Below are 12,384 nucleotides of genomic sequence, written 5' to 3' on the forward strand. Positions count from 1 at the left end.
TTGTCATGCCAGTTTTCCATTTTTTCCAGTTTTTTCCTAATGTCTGGCCAGGCATGGGTGACAAAATTAACTCTTAAAAGGGTTTGCCCTGCTATTGTCTCAGGATCTATCCCAGAATATTGTTTCATATCTCTCCGAAGTCTTTCTAACCATTCAGTTGGGGTCTCCTTTCCTTGTCCTTCAAATGCTTTTTTTTTGCATTTTGCCCTTGAGGTGCTGCCTCTTTTATTCCTTTGATTATCAGACTACGAAAATCATTCATATTTCTCCGTCCTGCCTCATCATTTTGATTCCAATTGGGAGGTACCATTGGCATTTTCTGGTCCCCTGGCGGTCCTTGCTGGTTTTCCTTTTCCCATATTTTCATTCCAGCAACCCTAATCATCTGTCTCTCCTCTTGGGAAAATAAAATTTTCATTATCGATTCAATTTCTTCCCAAGTAAATATGTTGGGACCTAAAAATTGGTCCAATTGCTCTGCTGTACTTATAGGATCTTCTAGTAGTCCTTTTAGCTCCTTTTTAAAATCTCTGACTTCCGAGGAAGTCAAAGGGGCATTTACAAATACCATATTTCCCCCTCCCATTGGGACTTCTCGTAATGGGAATAAACTAGTAGCCTTTCTGTATTGTTTTGGGGAGGAGTCAGGGGAAACCCGGTTTTGAACTAAGCTTGCTGTATTTTGATATGGTACCTCCCCGTTAAGGGAGAAATTCTTTAGGACCGCTGCGTCCATGGCAGAGGTTGATGGGATGGTGAAGGCAGGGATCCGTCCCGCCGCTGAGTCCTCCAAGGGGGGCCGTAGGCAGGAACTGTTACCGGAACCACCGGGAGAGCGGAGTCTCTCGGCGGAAACCAAAGCGGGGCGTGGACAGTCTGCACGTGTCTCCTGGGGCAGGAGCAGCGGTGCCGAGCGCAGCCGGCACGGACACAGCCACCGGGGCCGGGACGGCCGGGGCAGCTGCGGGAGAAGTGGCCGGGGGTGGGACAGCGGGGGTGCCCAGTGCGGGCAAAGCAGCCGGGCAAAGCAGCCGGGGCAGATGGAACCCCCGGCAGGGCCGGCGGGGCGGCCGCGAGCCACGCGGCTGCACCCGGGGCAGGCGGGACCCCCAGCGGGACATCTGCAGCAGGCGGGGGGCCAAGCAGGAGAGGAGGGGGTAACACTTCTAAAGGGTCCCAGCTTTTCTCTTTCCTTTTTTCTTCTTGATTTCTCTTTGAGGTTTCTGATATTTCTAGAATTTTCACTCTCTCAGAGTTTGCGTCCCCCATCCTGCATATTCTTTCTCCTCTGCATTAAACGGTTCTTTTGAATTTACAAACACGTTTAAAGCCTGACAAATCCAAGTTTCAAAAGAACCATATCTAGGCCAACAAACATGGTCGGATCTTACTTTCTTGTTTGCCCATTCGATCATGCAAAAATGAATCATCTTTATCCTTTTTCCTTGTACTTCGGGTAATATCTCAACTAGCTAACATAACTCCCAAAGGGCTATCTTGGGGTATTTCTTCTAGCAATTTCTTTTTGCCTTAGTTTTCTTTTTTTTTTTTAATCAATTTATTTCTACCAACCTAAACACTACCTTCTTCCCCCCCTCTTCCCAGGCATCAAAAACCCTTTTTCTTAACAATACAATATTATACAGTACCATACAACACAATATACTTTCCCCAAAAAAATAAAATTAAACATAGATTCAACAACATTTTCCTTCATCCATTTCCACCCGCTCTTTTTATTTCTTTGTCTCTTCTCTGCTCCTCCTGAAATCCTAAACTTTAAACCAGAAAAAAGCCAAAACAGCCCACTATCGCAAATGCTTACACACAATCACACAGGAAATTGACTTGGGACTTAGTAAAACAAGAGCTATAACTACAGGGTGCCACCCCCCCATTCCTCCTTAACTGCGACTAACACCAGCACCACTCTGCATTCTACTTGCACATCTGGCTTTAGAAAGAGCTCCCTGATAGTCTCACACCAGTCCTCAACTCCTCACCACAACACAAACAACCTAATACAGTCCACTTTCTTCCAAACAAACCAAAATCAACTTTTAAATTAACAATTACACATTTATTTACTCACATTCACTCACATCTATTTTACTCACTCTCACTCATTTTTATTCAAAGCTAAACAACAATAAAATACTTTTTATTTTCAAGTTACTGATATCTTCCCATGGGTATTATAAGGCCTTGGATGCTTTAGGTTCCTTTGCTGTACCCCTCAATCCGGCTCTGTTAACCCCAGATGCTCTTGGGTATATCCCTCAATCCAGCTCTGTTAACCCCGGATGCTCTTGGGTGTACCCCTCAATCCAGCACTGTTAACCCCGGATGCTCTTGGGTGTACCCCTCAATCCAGCACTGTTAACCCCGGATGCTCTTGGGTGTACCCCTCAATCCAGCACTGTTAACCCTGGATGCTCTTGGGTGTACCCCTCAATCCAGCACTGTTAACCCTGGATGCTCTTGGGTGTACCTCTTAATCCAGCAAAGTGTTGGGGATCCCCGCTTTTATCCTGTTTTCCTAGTGGATTGTGCCAGGAAAACCCTCGGCTCCCTTTCCCGAGGGGCTCACCCCTCCCCTGAGACCCAGTCCCAGTAACCCCGGGGGTATCTTGCAACCCCCGCTTCCCGCTCCCCCAAAGATTACTTACAATTCGTTTTCTACTCTGGGTCTTCGTGCACAAGAATTATGGAGCAAAATACCGAGGTTTAGGAAGCCTTTTCCCTTTCCTTTGCTTTATTTCTTCTCCTTCTTGTCCTCGGGGTATTTACCTGCAGCCACTGCTGACTCACACCAGGGGAAACGGAGCGGGGTCCGCTGAACTCAGCAGGCTGTGCACTTTTTCCCACTCAGGATCCCTCAGTGGTCTTCAGAGGCGAGGCATTTATCCAGGACAAAGAGCCCCCAATTGTGAAAAACGAGGTTCACATAATTTTTATTGAATTTAAAAGTTTAATAGAAAGACAATTAGGAGATAAAAATAAAGTATACAAATACAGCCGGGTGTCTCTGCATTCAGCCAAGAGAGCACACCTTACTAACAAAGGATTGTCCCTTAAAAACAGAACCCTACTACATATCCATAAATTCTCACACATATTCATACATTCTTCTTAGGATCTTTGGTGTTCTTCTGTTTAGTTTTCTCTTGCCCCCTTCCCAATAGATCAGTCTTCTTGGCGCCATTGAGATTTACATTCCCTGATACCAGAAATGCAATAAATTCCTCCCCCTAGAGTTCTGGTCACTGCTGTCTTCATCTGGATAAGATAGTTTACAAAAGAAAAAAAAGGGTCTCCAGCTATCTTTTTCAGTCTTTGGGTTACACAAACAAAAGTAGTTTTTGTTTTAATGCTATGTCATAGCTTAACATACATGTATTATACCACTATTTCTAAGTTTCATTAATAACAGAAATAAAGAAGACCATATTATTACAGATAAATTTTCTAATCTTATACATATAATATTCATTATAATACTTGCGAAAAGCCAATAATATGATATGCATTTATAACATCACCCAGGCCAGAACCCCTGCACAAATTTTAATTGGGTCTTCAGGGTCTTAGTGTCTTTTATTGTGATGGTCGTGACTCAGATGAGGGAATCTTCGGACCATCAGGTCCCCCACCAGGGGAATGCAAATTAACTCAAAAGATCTCTGCCTTCCGAGTAATTTATAAAAAAGGCAGGAGGGCTGTAGTTGCAAACAAAACAGTGTGGCAGCCTATTACTAACAAAGAACTCATAGACCTTTGTAAAGTAATGAAAGAACATGGACAAGGAGCACATCTTATTAGAAATTACTTAGAGGCCATCTTTTCCGCACATGACTAAGTACCACACAATGTCAAAAATACTGCTCAGTGCTTTCTTTCACCTGCTGAATATATGCTATGGGAAAGGCATTGGAAAAAACATTTAAAAACATTAACTGACAAATATTCTAAAGATGCAAATAGGCAAAATTTCACCATTGAACAGCTAGCCAGAGAAGGTGATCTACAAAAACCCTCAGATCAAGCCAACACCTTATCTGATACACTACAAAACATAGCTATTGCAGCAAAAACATCATTACTTCTCACTCCAGATGACTCTACTCCCACACTACATTTCTCAGATATCAAACAAGGGAAAAATGAGAGTTTTATTAAATTTGTGGATAGATTAAAGGATGCCTTGGAAAAACAAATAGAGAGTGTAGAGGCACGAAAGCAACTTCTGAGTAAACTGGCTATAAAGAATCCTAATGAGCAATGTAAAACTATTCTGAGGGCTTTACCCTTGGACACAGAACCTACCATTGAACAAATGGTGGAAAGCTGTACACACCATTTGTCCACAGAAAACACAGTTGTCCAGGCAGTTGCTAAAGGCATCGCTGAAAGGGTTTCTGGAGCATTTGCAGTGGTAAGTTCCAAAGATAATGCTCGCTGTTTCAATTGTGGGGAATTTGGACACTTTATAAAGGACTGCCCAGAGAGGTCACCCGCCCAAGACCCCCGCACTGGCTACCAAAGACCTCAGAGACCACAGTGATACCAGCAGCCTTCAGAAAACTTCCAGCACAGCACGGTAAGGCCCCATGAGCATACAACAAATCAAAAGCCATCTCGCTCCATCCCAACTATGAGATTCACATTGGATAGCCAGGACCAGGAAGGTGGGAAGCATCAGAGCGCATCATCCCAGGAGATCCCAAGCCACATGAGGAAGATCCAACACACGGAGTGATACCAATGGGAACCTGGCACCAGCTGGTAACTGCACTGTCCATTGACTTTACAGATGAAGGTGTTTACCATATCCCCACAGGAAAGCATGGATCAGAAGATGGTCCCTGGGACATCCTAATTACAGGTGACACTTTCCATGGTCCAAAGGAAATTTTTGTTTTTACAGAAGTACAAACAGTGTATCCTGGACAGGAGATCTTTTTCCAACTGTGGTGCACGGACACACCCTTTTACCTTTCACAGGGAACTCCAATTGCACAAGCTTTTCTACTCCCACCAAACCGCATGGAACGGTTGAGGTTTCCCCTCAACCCCACAATAATGTTGGCACAGACTTTGGGCACAAATAAGCCTACTATTGAGTGTAGCTTATTCTGCAGGGGAGAGAAAATCTACTGACCAGGGATGCTGGACACTGACGTAGATGTGACCATCATCGCCTGCTCAGAGTGGCCAGCAAACTGGGAACTGCAGCCTGTGGCAGGCATGATTTCAGGGATTGGTGGAGTTACAGTGTCTATGCACAGGAAGCAGAATGTCATTGTCAAAGGCCTGAAGGCAAGCTAGCAACCATCCAGCCATTTGTGCTAAGGGCCCCCCATCACCCTATGGGGTAGGGAACTCCTATCCCAGTGGGGGACTTCCTTATGCATTCCCAGCCGGGATATCTGATTGGAGCCAGTGAGAAATGCGCTCTGCCATCTACCCCTCGGGTCACCTGGAAACATGAGGACCCAGTTTGGGTCGAGCAGTGGCCCCTCTTAAAGGTAAAATTGCGTGCACTACAAGACCTAGCTGAAGAGCAGCTTGCCAGAGGCCACATGTTGGGGGTTAGGTGTCCTTATAGTCCTGTCTCACCTGTGGAATTTTTACCCATTAGTTGCGGGGAAAATCTGACTGCTGGTACTTGGTGGGTACTTGAGAAACACAAAGAGTTCGGCTGGGGCCGGGGGGAATGGGGGCAGGAGAAGCAGAGGGCGGGAACAGTTTGGTGGGCTTCTTCAGCTTCAGAGAAGGACGCATTTGCTGAGAGCTGTTGCTGTGGAGAGAGGGAATTCGCCATCACCCAGACGGTGTTCTTCTCATCCTTCTGTGATAAATGAACTTATAAAAATTCGTAGAGATCTAAATAAATATATTTGTAGCGATAATAATATAAAATATAAAGTACAGTGTGGCCCACAAGTCCTTCCCAGATCTAGTCGCGAATTCCCACTCAAGAGATAACGACCCTAGCCGGCGCCCATCAACGGAAAAGAATGAACAGGACATGGACCATCAGGCTGACAGGGACAGGCTCGGCGCCCATCAACGGAAAAGAATGAACAGGACATGAACCATCAGGCTGACAGGGAAAGGCTCCGACAAGATACTCATCACCGGACCTGAACACCCCGCCTTGCAGGCCACCGTTGGGGAAGCAATCAGGCAGACAAAGGGAAAAAGTCCAGCCGAGATATCCATCAGCTCCAACCCGGATCCAACCATCCCATCCAGATGGCCTGAACCAAAATGAAATCAAGGAACACCCAGAACTTCTTTACATATGAGGAGACTCTGCCCGGACGTCTATTTGACTCTATTCTCCAACGCCAGGAAATCAATTCATCCAACAATCAAGGACCCTTGGTGAATGGTGCCTGCCTGGAATTTGGCCTCAGGACACAAAATCCCTATAAAAACCCCGGACAGTCTACCCTCCTTCGTGGATTTGGGAACACCTATACCTTTGGGTATAGACCCCTGTCCACCCAGCGCTGCGCTGTTTATTTTATTGTGGTTTTTCCTCATTGTTTATTTTTTATAAAAATTGTTTTATAATAAATTGTTCTTTTATTTAACCCAAATTTGCCTTTGCATTTATAACAGATCGGTGCCGTGACTCGGATCGGAGAAACTGCGGGGAATCTCACTGCCCAGGAAGGGTACCCCCGCTGATTTTGGCGGCCTGGTGAGTTGAGAGCCCCCGTAGTTCATTCCGACATCCGAACCAAATTTAGGCTGAGATAAAAACCACAATAAAAAGGAAAAGGATCCGGATCGGAGAGCTCGGGAAGGCACGGAGCCTTCGGGAAGCCGCGGCTTGTTTTGCTCGTAAAACGTCTATTGTGCACAAAGACACCCACGCAGGAAAATAGCTGTAAGTACTGCTGGTTGAGTGGGCGATCGGGCGAGTGTGTGAGACGTGATCTGATCACGAGGCGAGTGTGGACTTCAAGGCCGCGTTTCCATCCTCCCGCGAGGGAATTGGCCAGCCGCGAAGGAAGCGATACAGAGTGAAAGTTTTTTTTCTCTCGACACACACTTGTAAAAACCTGAGGCCAAAGGGTGTCTCGGGAACTGATCGCAAGGAACTAAAAGGGGAAGGATACGTCCTGTCGAGCTCGGGAACTGGTAAACCCTTTTAGTTAACGGACCCCGGTAGAGGTCCAGAAGAGGATCAAAAGTACCGATTACAAGAGACCTCAGCTCAGCTCGCTGAAAGGTGAGTATCGGCAAATTTTGATTCCTAGAGTAAGTACACAACGCAGAAACGGATACCGACTCACGGAGAAGTCGAAGAAAGGTAAGAAAATATATTTGCGAAGTATGGGGCAGAAAAAGAGTAAGCTTCAAAGAAGAAGCACAGGGAAAGATTCCTCCGATCAGGGGGAGGAATCACCAGACATCCCACTGGAAAGTCCCTTGGGGTGGATGCTAAAACACTGGGAAGATTGTCCCCAGAGGAAGGGGAAATCAAAGGAAAAATTGATACATTATTGTATGGAGGTTTGGGGAGGACAGGAGTTGAGAAGTCATCTCACTTGGCCAGTGTTAGGCACATTTGAAAATGGACGTGTAATAAGTTATTCTCCTATGTGGAGAACAAGGTCCCCTCAGATCCTGAGGAGAGGGAATATGCTAAGCTCTGGGTAAATGTCAGAGTAGGGCTATTCCCAATAAAACAAAAAGAAAAACGTGAGTCGAGAGCTGAGTCCTGGGAACCCCTCGATCACTTACCACCCCCATATCGTGGACCGGCGGGACCTTCCTCTGCAGATCAAGTGGTGCCTTCAGCACCCTTGGGCCCCCGAGACCAACCCACTGAGATACGTGTGTCTCAAGCGGGAGACTCGGGGCCGGCAGCGATGCCGGCAGCCCTTCCCCTTTCCCCGCCTGTAAACACCGTAGCCACAGCAACCTCCTCGGAGGTTTTTCCTGCACAAGGCTGGGGATCACCCTATCCGTCCTTGCCGGTCCAGCCGCCACAACCGGGACCCTCCCATACAACGGAGGGGATTCCTCCCTTCAGCCGGGTGGCGGCAGAATTCCCACAATTGATAACGGGGAGGCAACCCACAATCACCAACTCCCCTCCCGCAAGTAGAACCCGTTTGAGAGCGAGAATGATGGATAATGAATGGGGAGAGAGTGAAGAGGGGCACCGGTTGTTCCCTCTTAGGGAAGTCCCGACGGCCCCGGGAGTGATCGGTTTTGTGAATGTACCCCTTAACTCTGGAGATGTAAGGGCATTTAAAAAAGAGATGGGGCGGTTGTTGGATGACCCTTTTGGTGTGGCTGAGAGGTTAGATGAATTTTTAGGGAGTAGTATCTATACCTTTGACGATCTTATGGCAATCCTGAGATCATTGTTTAATCAGGAGGAAAGAGAGATGATTAAACAAGCCGGTATCAGAGACTGGGACAGACGCAATCCACAGGGGACGCCAGGTAACCAGAAATAGCCTAGTGTAAGCCCGAGCTGGAATGCACAGACGGAGGAAGGCAGACGGAACATGATGGATTTAAGGAGCATAATTGTACAAGGTATAAGAGAAGCGGTCCCTAGGGGCCAGAATATTAGCAAAGTTTTTAGAGAGTGTCAAGGGAAAGAGGAACCACCCACTGAATAGATCGAGAGATTATGGCGAAGTTTACAGATTTACTCTGAGACTGACCCGAACTCTCCTGTGGGGGAGGTTCTGTTAAAAACACAATTCGTTGCTAAATCTTGGGAAGACATTAGGAGAAAATTAGAAAAGATCGAGGGGTGGCAAGATAAAAGCCTCCAGGAGCTCCTAAGGGAAGCTCAAAAAGTATACATGAGGAGAGAAGATGAGAAGCAGAAATTGCAAGCTAAGGTTTTAGTAACTGCGGTAAAAGAGGTCCAGAAACAAGAGCAGATGCAGGGTAAGTTTAAAACACTACCCGGAAAAAGTCGAGGTTCTCACCGGGCAGCCCCGGCCCCACGGAGAGAGCCCCCTGAATGCTACTACTGTAAACAGGTAGGACACGTTCAGCGGAGTTGTAAACAAAGAATAAAAGATGAGAAAATTTTTCAGGAAGATTAGGGGTGTCAGGGGCTCTTTAATTTGGGGACCGGAACATCCAAGGAGCCCTTGATAAAATTAAAAGTGGGACCCCAACGACAGGAGGTAAGTTTTCTTGTGGATACTGGGGCAGAGAGAAGTACCCTGCAGAAATTGCCATACGGATGTGTGGCTAGCAGAGAAAAAGTTTTTGTAATCGGTGCAAAGGGAGACCCCTTTGAAGTGCCTGTAATAAAAGATGTGGAAATAGAATCTGAAAATAAAATTTGCTTAGGGAATTTACTATTAGTGGAAGAAGCAGATTACAATTTGTTGGGAAGGGACATGATTGTCGCTTTAAGAATTAATATCATGATTAAAAATTCTGAATTGGTGGTGAAAATATTTAAGTTGACTCCTAAAGATGAGGAGAAAATAAACCCTGAAGTATGGCATTCAAAGGGAGAGGTAGGAAAGCTAGATATCAAACCTATCAAAATAGAAATCGAGAACTCTGAGGACCCTATAAGGGTTAAACAATATCCCATCCCGATGGAAGGGAGAAGGGGGTTGAAACAAATAATTGATGACCTCCTAAAAGGGGGTACTTTAGAACCTTGCATGTCTCAACACAACACCCCCATCCTGGCTGTAAAAAAGACGGATGGCAGCTTCCGATTGGTCCAGGACCTACGAGCGGTAAACGCTAGGACCCGGACTAGATTCCCGGTGGTGGCCAACCCCTATACTTTACTAAATAGACTCACACCAGAAGATGTGTGGTATAGTGTAATTGATTTGAAAGATGCTTTTTAGACCTGCCCTCTGGATGAAAGGAGTAGAGATTATTTTGCATTTCAGTGGGAGGACTCAGATACAAACCGTAAGCAACAGCTAAGGTGGACGGTCCTCCCCCAGGGGTTTGTGGAGTCTCCGAACCTTTTCGGGCAAGCTTTAGAACAAATGTTAACCCAATTTGTTCTTGAGGACAGGACAAAGCTTTTGCAGTATGTAGATGACTTGCTAATAGCTGGACCGACTGAAGAGAGCGTGAGGAAAAGCATGATTGCCTTGTTAAACTTTCTAGGAAGGAAAGGTTTGAAAGTATCAAAATCCAAGCTGCAATTCACAGAGCCTGAAATAAAATACCTCGGACATTGGATATCTCAAGGGAAAAAAAAATTGGACCCGGAGAGGGTAGCAGGCATCCTTGCATTGCCTGCACCAAAAACAAAAAGGCAAATTAGACAAATTCTAGGGCTCTTGGGATATTGCAGGCAGTGGATTGAGGGTTTCAGTGAAAAAGTGAAGTTTTTGTATGAAAGATTAAACACTGACAGGCTGAAGTGGACTGAACAGGATGAGTCTAATTTCCAGAAATTAAAAACTGTTCTTATGACTGCCCCGGTACTAACTCTACCAGATACGAATAAAGAATTCCAGTTGTTTGTGGATGTGAGTGGACAAACAGCACAGGGAGTCCTGACTCAGGAATGGGCAGACAAAAGGAAGCCTATAGGCTTCAAAGATCTTAGATCCAGTCAGTCGGGGTTGGCCTACGTGTTTACAAGCAATTGTAGCAGTGGCTCTGTTAGTGGGAGAAGCGAAGAAAATAACTTTTCCTCCCCTGGTAGTTTACACTCCCCACGACGTGAGAAACATATTGCAGCAAAAAGCAGAGAAGTGGCTGACTGATTCCAGGCTTCTAAAATATGAAGCCATCTTAATCAGCTCACCCGGTTTGAAATTGAAAACCACTTCTGCACAAAATCCTGCTCAGTTTCTATTCAGAAAAATTAGTACATGATTGTTCTGAGATCATAGAGCTGCAGACCAAATAATTTACATCAACGCAAACTGTGATTGTTTTCCATTTATACATTTTAAATGTGCTTATTGTAAACAAATTTGAGTAACCCACTGTTGGAGAGAGTACAAGTCTAAGGGATTGTGTACCGATTGTCTGACTAAAGAACAAGAGCTGACTAGCCGTTTCTTAATACTTGTCACCCGGGCGGGGTTTTTAGAACTTGACTCTCCTGAGTGGTACCTGCTTTTTCAAAAGGGGATTAGAGGTAAACTAGACTCCAAGGCAGAAACTTTAGAAATTGAGTGCCGAAAGACAGTCAAGGTACCGTGCAGGACAGACAAGATTAAGTCGTCTCGGTGGGCTGCTTTCAAGAGAAAGTACGCCATTAGGACTACAAGGGCCCCTGAAGAATATCCTTGCTGCCGAGAAGATGGTAATCCCCGCCGTATATTTCTATACGGGCGAAGGGCAAGGCAGAGGGATACACCGGTGGGGAATCCTGACTGTCCTGAGTCTAGCCGTGTGCTTGGCCGAGGGAATGATTCCCGAGGTACCTCCGGGGGAGCGTCTCCTGGGGAAGTGTGAGCAGTGTCGGACTGCCACAGATACCAGACGAATAATTAACTGTCCTCCGGAACGTTGTTTGTCTAACAGCACTCAGTATAATCTTTGTGAATTAAAGGGGGAGGTCTGGTGTTACCACTCAGGGGCAAGTTTTAAGGACGGGCAGTCTAAGACTCCTATGAGAAGAAAAACCAAAGCTACCCACTTCAAGTATAAGAGAGAAGTGGGAATGCTTCCTCCAATTCCAATCTGCAGCCAATGTAACAAAACTGTCTGAATAGGAGGAAAAAGACAATCCACCTTTTAGCATATTATAAAATCAACCCTTTGTGTTACAATAAAGCAAACTTAAAAATGTGTACCATAGGGGGGAAAGTGTATTGGGAAGGTAAAAATTTAAAACATGAAGAAAAAGCCTCTTTTAATAATGAACCGATAATTCTTGATTTGTTAAAAAGTGATGATGACTGAGTATGTTTGCAATTCGACCAAGTGTTCTGCTTCTCCAGAGATGAGGAAGGGATGGACCCTGAAAGCAAAATAAACATAACCTGTCACAAGAATATTGTGAGAATTCGTTAACAGACTGGGAAGAAAATGAATGTGAGTGAAAATTATAATCCTTCCCCCGTAGAATTAGATAAAATAACACGAATTTTTAATGTGATAGATTATTAGGCGGGGGACTGTGATAAATGAACTTATAAAAATTCGTAGAGATCTAAATAAATATATTTGTAGTGATAATAATATAAAATATAAAGTACAGTGTGGCCCACAAGTCCTTCCCAGATCTAGTCGCGAATTCCCACTCGAGAGATAACGATCCTAGCCGGCGCCCATCAACGGAAAAGAATGAACAGGACATGAACCATCAGGCTGACAGGGAACGGCTCGGAGGAGATACTCATCACCGGACCTGAACACCCTGCCTTGCAGGCCACTGTTGGGGAAGCAATC

Source organism: Pseudopodoces humilis, chromosome 12, assembly GCF_049639895.1.
Source record: "Pseudopodoces humilis isolate 2021_Gansu_Grassland_sample_001 chromosome 12, ASM4963989v1, whole genome shotgun sequence".
In the NCBI taxonomy this organism is placed as follows: Eukaryota; Metazoa; Chordata; class Aves; order Passeriformes; family Paridae; genus Pseudopodoces; species Pseudopodoces humilis.